The sequence below is a fragment of the Triturus cristatus genome, chromosome 4_2 (genome assembly GCF_964204655.1).
Source record: "Triturus cristatus chromosome 4_2, aTriCri1.1, whole genome shotgun sequence".
Taxonomy (NCBI): domain Eukaryota; kingdom Metazoa; phylum Chordata; class Amphibia; order Caudata; family Salamandridae; genus Triturus; species Triturus cristatus.
In genome coordinates this window covers 668,628,332-668,644,585 of record NC_140586.1, presented here as the reverse complement: position 1 = coordinate 668,644,585, position 16,254 = coordinate 668,628,332, and the positions used below count along the sequence as shown (strand labels likewise).

Below are 16,254 nucleotides of genomic sequence, written 5' to 3'. Positions count from 1 at the left end.
TAGTCATGCTAGTAATAAGCCACGGTGCTCATCTAAATATAGTACTCGTCATTACTCTAGGTCCACCTCTACATCTCAACCAACATTACTTTGTAAGGAAGTTAGGATCTCTCAACAAAGTTAACACTGTATTAAGTAACCCTGGGCAGACAACTATGCTACGCTCGCGTAGTTTGCGTAGTTTGTGCTACTTCGCGCTACGCAAATTGCACGTAGCACAGTGCAAAAACGCGTAGCATAGCTGGCATTTTTTGCTCGCTCGCGGTCCTCAACGTCAAGTTAGCGACCGCGAGCGACCAAAATGACATCCCGGCGAGACTTTTTCCTCATTCGCGATCAGCAACATCCAGTTGCCGATCGCGAGTGTGGAAAATAAACCTCCCGGTGAGATTCTCAATGCGGGGAGTTCAGGTTTCTCATTGCGAGTGGTTGCGTATGCTCGCGACCGCTCGCGATGAGAAACTACCAGTCTGCCTTGAGAAAGCTGCAGCTCGAGTAAAAATCTACTCGAGCGGCAGAAAACTACAGCTCGCACTGTGCAAGATGCCGTTTTCAATGATTGCACAGTGCGGACAAGCATCTGGCACTGTGCAATCATTGCGAACAGCGCACTACGCTGTTCGCGTAGTGCTATGCGTATCACGTGTAGTGCGAAGTGCACTTCGCGTAGCGCTACTATGCCCAGGGTTAGTATTAAGGCGTTTAGCCCTGTATCTGAAGGACAAATGGAAGAACTATTAAACAGACCAAACAGTCCAGGAGTCGGTGATTCCAACTGATTAAATCAAAGATTGTCCAGGCTAGTAGAGAGGCAGGGTCCTGACTGATGGAAGTCATTCTGGCAGGCAGGACCATATGTATCACTAGATGGACCTAATACCTCAAGAAGAGCAAGAGAAGTGGTCTGCCATCTCTGGGCTGGAAGGGTAAGACTCATCTTGCCCTTTTCCTATCAATAATCTTTATGGTTCTCCAACCACCTCCCCCATTTCCTGCCATTCTGTCCATGTGTGAACAAGAGTGGAGGTTTACTTGACCCACCACGACGGAGAGCAGGCCGGCTTTATCAGCCTTAAAGGTGCCAGGGCAGTAAATTGCCTCCAAGACTCCCACCCCCACTTCAGGGAATGAAATCTGCTACATGGTAGATAGCAGAAAGGATCAGGGTAGAGGGTGAAAACAGAGATTACTTCAGTTTGAATGGTACTGTCTTCACCCTTTTACCACCTCTAAACAGGCATTGCATGGCCATTTTTAGTTATCAGTTAACTGTTTTCAGTTTATACGACAGATCAATGATTAGCCACTGTTTTTCTATTAGTTCAAAAAGGATCTGTGATACTTACCCTTCTTCAGAGGTAGGCGTTAGTTTGCCATTCTCACTCCATTGCTGAACCCAAGGACCTGTGAAGATTGTCTATGCCCACCTAACAGATTGTTATCATTCTGAATATTGCTTGAAAGGAATATTTGTTTAATTTACTTTATATTGTGCATGAAGCAAAATAAATTGCCTCTTAGCTTGACAGAACATACAAATACCTCAGTGCAGAACAGGCAGACTACATTGACCAATCAATGCCCTCTAAATTAGATAAGTGAATAGAGGGCACATTTCTTGATGGAGCTTGTTCCACAGCGGAAGAGCCAAGTCAGAAAACATCCAGTCGTTGCTTAATTTAAAAAAAAATAAGTGCCGGGCCCAATTGTTTCTAAGAATCCCATAGGTGCTGCTGCTGAACGTCAGGGTTGCTTAATCTTCGTTTCACCTCATGGCCCATTCATCCTTCAAAGTACACTCACGCCCCTATATCCTGCTCTTGTATGTTCCCTTTCATAGCTGCTTTCTCCCCTTGCCACAGTTTCTCATCTTTTTTCCCTTTTGCCTCTCTCTTTGCTGGTCTTTTTCATCTGGATCAAAGTCTGATTATTAAAAATAGCTTGCGGTCCTCAAACAAAGGATGCCGGTGGGCCCCACTTGCAACCACAAGCTAAAATTAAGCATTGCTTTCAGTCTTCAATACTCTTAAACCACTCAGAGTCCCAAGCCTGCAGACTTAAGTCCATGCATAATCTTTTCAGATAAACAGGCAGGGGTTGGGTTGTGCAGACCCTGGAATGGTAAAAAAAGCAGAATTCAGGTAGCTTCCGTGATAGAGCCTAACGCAGTTACATCTGTGGTGTAGAGGCAGACTCCCTTCCTCTCACCCAAAACCAATCGTATAAAGATTCCCTGACCTCCCTGCATGAAGCTGATGGGAGGTCAAGCACAGAGACATAGCATTTGAATAGTCATACTTAAAGCTCCAAATCTGAATGTGCAGCAGAGGGTCACGGGCCCAGTATCTGCTTCTGCCCACCTACAAAAGAAGGCACATGCATGATGTTTGCTCCCAGCATCAGGAGGGGTATATAGGCAGCACGGCCGGACTGGGAAGCAAAAGCAGCCCTGGCAATTTTGACAAGACCAGCCCTGGTGGGGTGTGGTGAAGTGCAAGTGTGAAGTATGGATCTATCTCGTCATCCCGCATTCGTTTTCCCCACAGGGAATCACAACGCGTTGTGATTCCGCATACCATTACTCCGCAAGTCGGAAAAACGACTTGCGGAGGGGGGCGCTGGATGTTGGAATAGTATAATTTACTATTCCAACCCCAGTCTGTGCAGACACTAGGGAAGGTGCTGGATTTTAAATCCAACACCTTTCCCCCCCCTCCGCAAGTCGTTGTTCCGACTTGCGGAGTAATGGTATGCAGAATCACAACGCAGTCGTTGTAACAACCGCGTTGTGATTCCCTGCGCGGACAAAGTTTCGCGGTAAACGTTGTTTACCGTGAAGTACAGCTGCTTTTGGTAAAGGGGACCGATATTGCAGCACCGCTGCAAAACCAGCCCCCAGTAACAAATAGACGGCACCCACTGCCTCAAAACCGGCTTCCAACCTCCCGGGAAAATGCCCGATCCTCGCTACGGCCAGTCAGCCCTAATAGGCAGAGTGCTTGATTTGTGTAAGAATAAGTGCAGAACCCCAATGTATTGTTCAGAAGCCCAAGGCCAGAACAATCGAAGGTCAGAGTGATGAATACCATGGTGTAGTTCTAATTTGACCTCATGTGTCTTTAACCACCACCAGACGCTCCATGTCTCTTTATCTCACTCTTGCAGGTTCTTTTGCTTCCCTGTTTTCTCCCTATATCAGTTTTTCGCCTTACTGTTCCTTTTTCTGTCCCCCTTTTCTGTTTTTCTCTCTCTTTGCATCAAAGTCTGCTGAGAAAAATAAGTGCTGGTGTGCCCCAACTGCAACCACCGGCTCAAATTAAGCACTGTAGACATGACTGGCTGACAGCATGCTCACTGCCCTGTGTTACAGCAGGATTATTTCTGATGTCAAATAGGAAGAAAACATGTAAAGCCCCACGCTTCACAACCTACAGAGCCACAATAGAAAATTGGCCATTATCTATATTCCAAACACACACCCAACTCCACATAGATATTACAGAGGTGGAACAACGCAATAGTGCCTGGAGTTACATTGTGGATAAACGTTCGATGAGGAATTCAAAATTGAATTTTTTCCTACTTTTGAAATCTTAGACTGAACAATATTCACACTTACATTCATCCACATACGCATGCATAGCACGTGAAGTAGAATGATCCACATTATGTTCTTTATGTACGCAATGTCGGGATGCACAATTTATTTTCTTTAAATTGCATTTAAGTCAAATTTAGGTCTGGCGTTAGCCAAAGCATTTTGAATTCACTAAAATTATATGTATAATATATTTACTGAAAAGGGCTTTTGAGCCAGCTCTCATCATCCCTTGGTCTGTTGTTATATCATTCACGTTTTACTTCTGCCCACTTCAGAATACAGCATTGGACCAACTTACGGAAGCCACTGGTTAACTTCACTTTGAGTGACTGCATTTTGCTCTCTCACAACGAGCACATCCATACACAACGTAGCTCCCTTCAGGACAAGTGTTTTTGTTTTTACTTTGTAATTGTTTTAGTGTTGCCTTTGTGTTTAAAGTCTTATGTAATAGCATCAGCTTTCTACCAGATGTGACCGGAGGGAACATTCCAGCTTTATCAGTTCCTGTCTCCCGCAAATACTGTTGTAAATTCCTTTTATAGTGTCCTTTGTTTATCTATTTCACACAGGGCTGGACTGGCTGTAGCAGGCATCAGGCGTTTGCCCAGGAGGCAGGAAGGGTGGGGGCCGGTTTTGGAGCATTGGGGGCCGGTTTTGCAGTGATTTCACAGCACTCCAGATTGAGTCCATTTGAAACTAATGTGCACACAGAACAAAAATCGAAAAGTTTCAATATTATAGGATGTCAATTCATAAGCTGACAATATTTATCCTGGATTCGGTTTCACCAATGGTTTTTGAATAAACTTTGCCCAGAAAGAAAACCAGCCTTTTTCATGTTTCTAACTTTGTGAAGCAAAAGAAGGAAACATGCTTTTGCTCGTTTTGTTCTTTTATATCTCTTTCGTCCTTTCTTTCTTTCCATCTTCTTTCTTTTCTTCTTTCTTTCAGCCACCCCTCATCCATTCATCTATAGTTGTGTCCAGCATACATAGAGGTGCAATGAGTCAACCCACAAGGACCCTATCCATACACAAAGTCTGGGAGTACTAGGGTAATGTGTGCTTTTTGAGTCCGAAATAAAAATGTTGCCTTTAGCCAATGTTTTAATTTTAGATTGAGCAATGCCAGCAGATTCCAAAACAATAACAGAAGGAAGAGAATGAAATAAACCAGTATTGCGATATATATTTTAAACATATGCACATTAATATATACTTTATTGGGAAGGAAAAATCCTTTGCTGGTTGTTTTTGATTTAATGTCTTTGTATGGAATATCAAGCAGGATGCAGGCTCACTTCTACAATGATCAGGCCATATTTTTGGGGTTTAGTTGCCCTGTCCCTCCCCCAAAATAAAATGAGAGCTGAAGCAATGCAATAGCTTTCTTGGTGCTGCATAATTATAACAGCACAGACTGAAGGTGCCGCCAAATATATAATTGAACCCTTCCACCTAGAGAAGTGTCCCCAGTCCACCATATGACAAGATCACCACATGAATACGTCCACAGAAGTACCATAGACACAGACACACAGACACATACACAGACACACACACACACACACACACCACACACACACCACTCACACAGACACACACACACAGACACACACACACTCCAGAAGGCTCCCCTTCATGCATGAGAATTTCTTCACTATTGCAAAAACATTTCTCAAAATGTAAGCCAGTGAAAGAGGTCAGAATTGTATCATTCAGCATTATGCCGGGGCTCGAGCGAGAAGCCCTAGCGATCAAGTGGGCGTGCCGGCATTTTCACCTCTACGTAAGTGGCCAGACCTTCAAGGTCGCACTGACCATCAACCACTTGACCCACTGTTCCGGGGATCAGCACCGCACCCACCTCCCAGAATCGAACAGTGGGCCATCCAACTACATCAATACATAATGGAGGTCGTTTACCGACCCGGAGTGAAAAACCCAGGCGACTTCCTCTCCCGCTACCCGATACCGTCGGAAACCGAAGCGAAATTCAAGGTGCAGAGACAATAGAGGCATACACCAACATGATCTCTTCCACAGCGTGTCCTCGAGTCCTGACACTGGCCGACATAATGGAAGCAAATGAAACAGACACAGTTTTTACCACGGTGTGGAATGCTGTCCAAGGAGGCACATGGCAAAACTTTCTACAGGATGCCAACGATTGGTCGGGGGAAGACCATGAGTATCTCACGAAGAAGTGGCGAGTGAGGAATGAACTTATTACAACCCAGGATGGAATCCTCCTCCTCAGATCCTGCATCATAATCCCAGTGGCCTGCATCATCACATAACCCAGTTGGCCCACGGGGGACACAAGGGGGCAATGAAGATGAAGTCAAGGATGCAGGCGAAGGTATGGTTCCCCGGATTGGAAGATTTGGTGGAAGAAGCTGTATGGAGGTGCCCAGCATGCCAACTGACTGGCAATCCAGAAAGACCTGCACCAATAATCACTAAGGAGTTGTGCAAAGCGTCCTGGGAGAAGGTGAGCAAAGACTTCTGGAGTTTCCCAGATGGGAGGATCACACTAGCGATGATGGATATCTACTCCAAGTACTCCATTGTCAAAGTTGATGGCCCAACGGCATTTACATATGTGGCTCCCGTTTTGGAAAAAAGTGTTTGCAATGTTTGGTTGCCCAGCCAAAGTCAAGAGTGACAATGGACCGCTCTTCCAAGGTGGGAAATTCAGTGATTTTTTGAAACATCACGGAATGTGTCACCGCCACATCACACCCCAGTGGCCACAAGCCAATGGAGGAATTGAAAGGTTTATGAGAACACTCAATAAGACACACCGGATTGCGGTGGCCAAGCACACTGACCCAGAACATCACCTGCAGTGCTTTTAAGGGACTATAGGAGCACACAATACAGCACCACCCAACAATCCCCATGGACATTGATGTTTAACGGATCTCGCAGGGACATGATCCCTGTGTGTCCGGGGTGGGTGCCAACTCCTTATGAGAATAATGTAACCCACACATGGAGAGAACAGTAGAATGCAACAGCCTGCCATAAAAAGGGGGCCAAGCACCGTGACCTCCAGTTGGGGGACCAAGTGGTCATCAAGAACCGAAGATCCAGGTGGAAATTCAGGACACCGTACGATCATGGACGATAGTAAAGGTGGAAGGAACCATGGTGACGGCCACAAAGGGACAGGAGACCATGGCCCGGATCATCTCCTGGTTCAAGAAGGTAGAGGTGGCTCCACAACACCAAACCCCAGAGAACAAAGGAGGAGAGGAAGGAGACTGACCCTATGGGGTAGAAGACCCAGAATCCGGCATAGAGCCAGTCAGCAGGCCAACAACAATAGTCAAGGATGTTCCACCTCCCAGTGCACCACCCCGGACGGCCCATCAAGAGCCGCCCAGTCGTGATCAACATCCAAGGTACCACCTGAGACCTATCCCTCAACCAAGCTGATGGCTTAAAGACTTTGCATGCCACCTGGATGATGGCATATAAGTTGTTGCAAAGGACTGAGTTGGGATGGGATGTGGATGGTCAGCAGTCCTGTTGTTTGCCGGCGGGCATGCTAAAAGTTGTCACTCCTCACCCTCAAGCCAGGCGTGGCCCAAGGTTATAAAATAAATGGGTGGGGACCACTCGAGGTCTTACCACCCGACTAATGAACGAGTGTGAGTATAAAAAACAATGGTCGCAGCAGTACACACTTTAAAGTACAGGACACATTTCGGCCAGTAAAATGTTTGTATGACTACTAATCACAATGTGAATTTATCACTGATCTGTCAGGTATATCGAGTTCATTAATATATCGGTGTCCTAGCTTCATACCTGACGCTTCATGTAAAATATAATTGTAAAATATCTACGTTGACATCACTAGCCACATATCAGTTGTCGTGCCGTGATGACGTAAGAGTTCAGTTACATCCCCATCTGTTTCCAACCCATGTAAGCCAGTCAATCTTAACGTGCCTGCATTCAGCGGCAGATCGCGGTACGTTCTCAACGTGCATATCACTGCCACATGTCATGAAACTCTGTTTCCTGCCAAGCGCGCTTGTCAGTGTCTGGAGATGCTCGGACGAGCACGGCTAGGTAAGCGATTATACCCGCGTTTCTTTGGAACTCAGGGCAAACACTTTTTCAAAGCCATATTTTCCTGTAGCTCACATGTCCATTAATAGGATGTTTTCCCTCATCTGCCCCATAGGTTTGATTGATTCATTTACTGTGAGGATGTTACAAGGTATGTCACGGTATTCATGTATTCATCTACTAATTTAAACTCGCCCTACATTACCCATTTTACTGTAGCACACTGTACCTCATTGGTCCCTTGTATTCTGCACTTTGTCATCACAGTTCAATAATTAATACAGATTTCGGTTACCTGGAAACCACATGCTACAGGTCACATGTGACCCTCAACGGTCTCCCAGAATTGTCAGGATTGATTACGTACACCCCAAATCTCTAACGCTTCATCACATTCACAGGTTTTGGTGAGTGGTTGCCGCCTTTGATAATTCTACTTGAGCTTCACGCTCTTGAGTGATACCCTGGTGCTTATGCATATTTCCTTCATTCACAGTCAATTTCCTGCCTCTATGATGTTGGAGCCCTTGGGCCCTATTACTTTGATATTGACCGCCTAAAGTTGCAAGATGGTCTTGAATGGGTAAATTGTTGTCCTTCACAACAAATGATCACTAGTTATATAATTGCCATCACCATATCATTGATACACTGTTAATTCATTATAGGTGTCCCCTTTTTTCACCCCTTCTCCTGATGAAGACCCCATGTAAGGATTAACAAACCTACAAGAGTTAGGGGGTCGAAACATCAACAGTCCTTTCAGTGTGGACAAGTACTGACGAAAGAGAGATTGAATATCCATGTCATAATGTTACTATGTCCATAGATTATTTTCACGTTTATGTGGCTGGATTGGTTGCCAAAAATGTTCTGATGTGTATCACTTGCACATAACCCTTCCTACCCTCACGTGTGCGCACCTCCCTTTTGAGCACTATTTTTCACCTCCACTTGGAGCACCTGTATATATTGTATATAGTGATGTACAGACTACTCATGCTGTTAAATCAGTATGTTTTGAACTTAACTAATTGTAAGAATTGATTAGATGGTGATGTTGTGTTCTGTACTTGAAAGTGTGTACCGCTGGGACCATTGCTTTTTGTACTGCTACTTTCCCGGGCCCAGTGGTCTGTTGGGTCACCCCATTATTGTATAACACTCTAATGAACAAGTGTGGGCGTACGTTCTGTTGTCGCGCTGTGAGAGGCCCAAGGTGTGCAGAGCGCAACCTACCTCCCTCACCCAAGGGTGCAACAGTAAGGTAAAGGTTAGTATCCAAGAGCGTTGGGGTTAGGAAAGTGGGGGCTGGCTATTCGCACAGTGAGGTTTCTGCCTGGGGTACATTTTACAGGGAGACTGGTGTTTGGTTAGTCAGAGTTATAGATTGGAGTCCTGGATACGTTTATGTGGGAAGGAGGTATTTGGACAGTGGAGGAGCTTTGTGGAACTTGACAGTAAGAAGGTGAGGAAGTTGAATAATAGAGTGGTTAAAGTTGGGTCTGTGGTACGGAATTTGGGAAACTGGATGGTTAGGACAATTTGTGGTAGGTGATTTCACTAAGTTTCTAATGGTGTGGTATGTTGGGTTTGTAGGTTTCATAGCAGAACTGCTCCACAATAAGTTTCTCAAGATCGTTTGCTTGTGTGGGAGGTCAGATAGTGGAGAGCAAAGGGTTACATCGTTGCTGGGTTTATATTATAGGGCTGTGGAAGTTTCTGTTCATGAAAAGTACAGTGTCATATTGTGCTGGGGAATGTACACCTTACTGTAATGGGAGAATAGCAGAGGCAGGGGGAACAAGGCCACCATCAGGCAAAAGGTGAGGGCCCCAGTGATCTCTCAGTGCTGGTCTCTCTTCATGGCTGTTCGTTACTCCTCAGGATCTGTCAATCTCTGACCCTCTCCAAATATCTCTTTGATGAGGGGTGTCTCTGATGGGCCGACAATCGAATATTTTTCACAAGCCCTCCATCATCTCACTTCACAGCCCCCCAGGGGTATCACTCTTGAGCCCTTTGGGTCTCTGTTCTTTCCCAGTGTGTCTTCTCTCAATATGTCTCTGTAGTCACCAGGGAGTTTTATCTCTCTTCCAGGTCTCCTGTCTGAACTAAATCTTGGGCTCTCCTTGTTGTAAATGTATCAGTCATCACTCAATTGGTTCTGACCTTACCAGCATTGTTTCCTGCTGCATTGTACAGGGCTTTTTTCTACTCCCCTGCTTCACTGCCCAAAAAATGGTCCTGCCCAGCATTAGCCTTGCCAATCATCATGGAAGCATGGGTGACAGAAAAGCCACTTGAAGTATGAAGTATACAAAGGGCTGCTAGCGAGATCAAGGGAGAACACTTTATTAAGGTGTTGACCACCCATACACACCAACAGTGCTTAATTTGTAAAATAATAAGTGCTGGTGCCCTCGTCAGGAGGCCACCGCAGTTTGCACCACACATTGCCACTGTACTTACACAACTACTAACCATCACACTGCTACCAGTGTGACAATTCAAACTGTTCAAGAACGCCAAAGCTTTAAGAATGACTTAGATGGCAGGTATTAGTTGGTTTTAATGTATATTGAATTAGCAAACAGCTGTTTTTCTGCTCATGTTCACATTACACAAGCACCACCATCATGTGGCAGCTGTCATAAGTGCGGCTTCCTGCAATTAAGTTCCGGTACCGGCAGGTAAGTGCTGTGCCGAGCACCGGAAACCACCAGCTCAAATTAAGCACTGTACACCAATAACCTTTCCTTCTCTTGCAAAGATGCCCTCTGCTTGATTGGATTGTGAGCAAAAGCGAACTACAAGAGGTGATGTGCATGCTCTAAGAATGGCAGTATGGCTTTTGGCAGTAAACTTCAAAACAGGCACTCCTGTCTGACCAATTCTTGTCTGCAGGCACGAGTCAGCAAACCAGACTGATGAAGGACCCAAACATTCAGGAGGGCTAGGGCCTGCCTGGAGTACACTCACAATGAGTCCACTTATGAAGGAGATGTGGTTTAAGTCACTTTCCCGAAATGGCTACTGTGCCACTTTGGTGAAGGCTGTATTTGCTGATGTATCAAGCTGCTTCATTCTGAGTGGTCCAGCTTCTCACCTATTCATTTTCTTTGGATCATCTAGCTACTCCTGCTGGAGGACACAGCCGCTGCCCATGACTCGTGAATTGCGGTAGAGTTCCGCTGGCTGGGAGTGCTCAATGAGGAGGAGGAAGAAGAAGAAGCAGTCGCTGCTGCCTCGGCACACCAGCCGGAGGGACACCAGCAATGTCATCTCTGCCACTGCAGGCAGCCGACTTTCTAAGCCACCCAAGTCACCTCATACAACCACCACAGTCACTGTGGACAATGTCACCCTGCAAGACCTGGAGGGGATTATGCGCGGGCAGCAGGAACTTTTTTGCCACATGGAGGCTGTGGAGAACCATTTTTTTATGAGGGGTAGGAATTTTATGGGAGGTGACGGTGGGAAGGACAGTTCGAGATACTGTGTTTTTGGGAGTTGGGTTTGAGTGAAGGGGTTGTAGGAAACGAGGGTGAGACTTTTATACATTCAATTTTTGTTCAATTAAATCAATGGGTTTTTGTTTATCATGAATATCTGTCTTTGCATTACTAGTTAGAGTAGCCTAAAACACAGATAATGAGGAAATGCTACCACTGAAGTGACATCATAGGCTGTTCTTCTCTGCACCTGTCCCATCGCAAACCAATTGTCCCACTGTGTCAATTACTTTCCTGTTTCAAGTTTTTTATATTTCCCTACCCGATCTCTCTTTCCATGTGTTGTTAACTACTCTACCTACCTTACCTCAACCAGTCCAAAAGCCTCCCCTGAAGACAGTGTTATAAAACACAGTATGAGTTACCTGACCATACACAACCTTGCCACCCTTGCTTGCAGAGGCTGTGCAGCATCCACCCTCCCAGTGTCAGTAATACATGTTTACTACCGAACTTCCCATGCCTTACCCTCTTTAACTAGTGACTGCTAATGGGATCAGTCAACAAAAGCAATAACCCCTCCTTTCTAAGAGCTTATTTTCTTATCTGAGTAGACAAATCAATGTCTGCTACCTCTCCAATGATTAGTCCTCACCTTAATGCAGGGATTTACAAACAGCCTTACTAAGGCTAGTGGTGGTGGACCAACAGCGCTAACAGGGACGACATCACAGGGAGTGCAGAACATAGTAGGTTAACCTAGTAGGGTGAACTAGTGCATCACAGCCACCAACCAGACTAAAATAAAACAGAATGAGTAGAAAATCTAGGATTGAGACTACCATGATAAAACAGCAATTAGCAACATAGTGTGGAGTTACTTACTAAAGTAAGCATAATGAACCCTCAAGACTCAGCAGACTCAGTAGAAGGATACTTCAGTAGAATACAAATATGTGGGGTGTAGATTGTGGAAGAGTACACACTTCCTATTCTTGGACATACAGTGCAGTAAATTAAGTCTCTGCACTGTGATGTCCCTTTCATACCTGGGTAGAAAGAATGGTGTAGGCAAATGTCAACTTTAGTACTACTAACTGATCAGCTGAAGTCACTTTAAGCACATTCTTCACACCAAATGTGAGATCTGTTGATAGTGGAAATGAAGGCACAAGTCAACTCACACACTACCTTGGGAAAGCGGGTTAAGGGTTTTAGGTTTAGACCCGCCATCCCTAGAGCTCTGTGGCCTGGGTCTTTGCTGGCTAAGAAGAGATACCCTCAACACGGGAATACGAGCAGGACGTCGCCTGGCCAGGAGAGCTGCTTTGCACTGAAGGGTCAGGGCTTCAGGTACGGCTTTGGAAAGATGCTGCCATTTTGTAGGCCCCAAATAATAGCATCCATTTGAAAATGTAGATTGAGGAAGGCTTTGGAGCCATTTTGGACTCACCTAGCTACAAGAAGGATGCACTTTCTCCCTTGCCCTTGCCACTGTTGCGTGTTTGCACAAGAACTTTGCCGAACTCCCTGAAAGGACCGGGAGGAGCTGCGACCTGAGTGGGAGGAGCTGCCTGAACACCGACAGCTGGAAAGTGGTGCTGTAGTGCCATAAAGGACGCCGACGCCTCTCGCGGTGCGGAACGCGATTGTTTGTTTTTAACATTAGGACTCACCAGCTGCAAGAAGGACGCAATTTCTCCCTTGACCTCGCCCCTGTTGCGTGTTTGCAAAAGAACTTTGCAGAACTCCCTGAAGGGACTGGGAGGAGCCGCGACCGGAGTGGGAGGTGCTGTCTGATCACCCACAGCTGGGAAGTGGTGCTGTAGCGCCATAAAGGACGCCGACGCCTCCCGCGGTGCAGGACGCAATTGTTTGTTTTTAACATTAGGACTCATCTAGCTACAAGAAGGACACACTTTCTCCCTTGCCCTTGCTCCTGTTGCATGTTTGCACAAGAACTTTGCTGAATTTCCTGAAGGGACCGGAAGAAGCGGCGACTGGAGTGGGCGGAGCTACCTGATCACCAAAAGCTGGGAAGTGGTGCTGTGGCGCCATAAAGGAAACTGATGACTCCCGCGGAGCGGGATTGCGCGGGCTCGGCCCAGGCGAAGATGGGCCCAGCCCGTCATAGTTCTCCCAGAGGCCGGGCTGGGCCACCCCCCTATGGTTGAATTGACTTTCTTTTTGCTATATTTGTATTCTTTCTGTGTTTGCTAGAATATTAGATGATAATGGGCAAACGGAAGGCAGGTTCCGCATCTATTATTACCCGCGGAGTGGGAGGCCAACAATCTTTGATGACCTATTTGACAGGAGCCATGGGGGCTATTGAGGAACAAATTAATTACGTGGAAGAGACCCTTACGCAAGGTAGGATGAGCACGCCGACTGCAACTATTACCCGAGTTAGTTCACCTAATATATCTCTAATTACAGCTTTTGAGGGGCTACTTGCTCAAGCCGCTCAGAATGGATGTATACAGGAAACATCTGAGCAGATATATGTGGGTGACTCAGAGCATGATTCTCAACCACCCTTGAAACGTTGTAAAAACCCAGAGATTAATAAGGGTTTACAAGTTTCCAATCATGCTGAAAATGTAAGTAAAAAATAACTAAAAAAGAAAAATGCTGGTAGACAGTTAAAGACAGGTGAGGGTAGAAGGTCCGTAAGCTCAGGGAGACCTACAGTGAATATGCTAATAGAGGGTCAAACTTCTGAAATTGGCAAAATTACGAGAAAAATTGATGATTTATATAATTATATGGTTGGTGCTTTGGGGAAATTAATAGAAAGAGTGGAAGCTATAGAGGGATGTCTAAGAGGTGACAATAGGGCTACCTGCAGTGAGGTGAATGTACAACCTAATATTTTTCAACCTTCTAGTTCGCTCACAAAACTACATGCATATAATCCTCCACTCAGCATAGCTTGAGTAGAAACCACGATGCTAAACTCTATGCCCAGCATGGCAAAGCCAGCCATACATAGACCTATTTCCTCCCTTAATAAGTTGCAAGTTAATAGCGACACTAATAAGTCTATAATGGATAAGAAGGGAGCAAAAAACAGAGCCGGGGAACATATAACTAGGCCCATGGAAACCACAGAGAACCTAGTTTATAATCAACTCGATCTACCACCAGCTGCCACACCATATGTAGTAATATTAGCCAAAGTTCCTCCCTTACTTACATCAGTGTATGAACCATGGGAGGCCATACGGAATACATCTCTCTCTTGGCTAGGGGAAAAAAACTGGCTTAGCAGATGCACTTTTTGCAAAGATTAAAATAGTTAGACAGGTTACATGGGTAGGAAATGGTCGTAAAACCTTACAGAGTGATTGTATTGTATTGACCCTTAGCGACCCCCGCCTAGTACATGCTGTTTTGACAAGGGTAGGGAATGTACAAATTAATGGTACTGAAATTAATGTTTTACCCTTAGGCTTTTTTTATCAGCCCCCCGTTATGACCCATTATAGAACCCAAGCAAGGGGCTCTCATGTTAATACATGGAGCTACTTTAATGTCCAACTGCAAAATCGTTTTGAGCTGTTACCTACACTTGAAGATATAGACTGACTGAGAACACAGCACACGAGATGGGATGGCCAAATTAGTCCTGAAAATCTACTAATTCCTAGTGATAACAGACAAGACCAGATCGTTGGTCAAAGGACCATCTCTAGCACTGGAAATGATCGTAATTTCCTTTTACATCAAAGATCTGAGGTCTTGGACACTACTAAATACAATAATAATCCTGTACGGGAGATTGAATCTAGACTAAAGGACATAGTGCCAAGTATAACAGGGGCGAATACCCAAATTCTAGAACCAAATACTAAGATTCAGGGTAATAGACAGGATGACAGAGAGCTGGCGTGCAAAATACTCTTTTGGAACATTGCAGGGTTATCCACGAAAGCATCTGAGCCCCAATGGTTAATCTTTATAAATGAGTATTCTATAATCTGCCTACAAGAAATTTAGTTGGTCAAGGAAAAACATATTAACGGCTATCGAACGTTTCATACACCGGCGGTTACTAGCGGTTATGAGCGCAATAAGGGTGGACTATGCATCTACGTTTCTAATCTTGTGGGGGTGATCAAATTGAAATTTATTACCAACACAGATTATTATCAGATCCTAGTAATGCATATGGTAGGAGGATTTTGTGCCGTGCTACTTTAATTTTTATAATGACATCCCCAAAGGGAAGACAACGAGTGTGTTAATGATCTTACATAAAGATCTGAATAAATTACAAGACGAGATGCCCGATGATATGTGTATCATATGGGGGGGGGATTATAATTGTTTTTTGTGTCAACATAGCCAAAATGGTATCTGTGGCCTAGGAAAAGATAAAGAAGATGTGCCATTCCACTTTGCACATATGCTGGTGGGGGATTTGTTAAATGAGATTGTTTTTCAGTTTGACCTAGGTTATGCTAATGATTTATGCATTCCCTCAGTACATCGACTTTGATCTGGAGAACCCTGTTAGAGACATTGGTATACAATATAATTCCAAAATAGGCCTTGCTAGCACGAACGGGTATATATTAAAGTGGTCAAAAGTAGATCCTATGGCTTTTATTAAGCAACTTACAAAAAGGTCCAAAGAAGACTTTGAAGTTTGTCTTACTGAGGAAAGGGATGATGAAGATGTCCTAAATACCTTTCGTAATATAAGTGGAGAGGTTCAGAAAATACTAACTGTGGAACAGAAATGGAGTATGCAAAAAGACCAGGGCTGGTTTGATCGGGAATGTATGAAGGCGCATAAGCTTTTGGAGCTAGCGCTACATAAGACTAATAGAAATCGCGAGGAAATACAACAGGCCAGAACTATATACCGGCAAGCATTACAAAATCGAAAGGTGCAGCTAAGAGCAGAGGCGTGGCAGGTCCTACACGATGCATGCCTCAGGAAAGAAAATAATATATTTAAGAAAGCGGTCAATGTGACATCATAGATATTGCTATCAGTGAGGACAAATGGGTCCAGTATTTTACTGATCTTTACAATGATGTGCCTAAGACACATGACAACGCAGATACAGGAATCACGGCGCCTGATGATAGTGCCCAG

The 16,254-nt window shown here is 44.9% G+C and overlaps 1 pseudogene across 1 annotated transcript in view; it reads right to left on the bottom strand.

The window, feature by feature from the left end:
- Positions 1-16,254, bottom strand: part of LOC146834874 (cytochrome P450 2J2-like) — a 194,586-nt pseudogene that overhangs the window by 15,116 nt on the left and 163,216 nt on the right. The window lies entirely within an intron of this gene.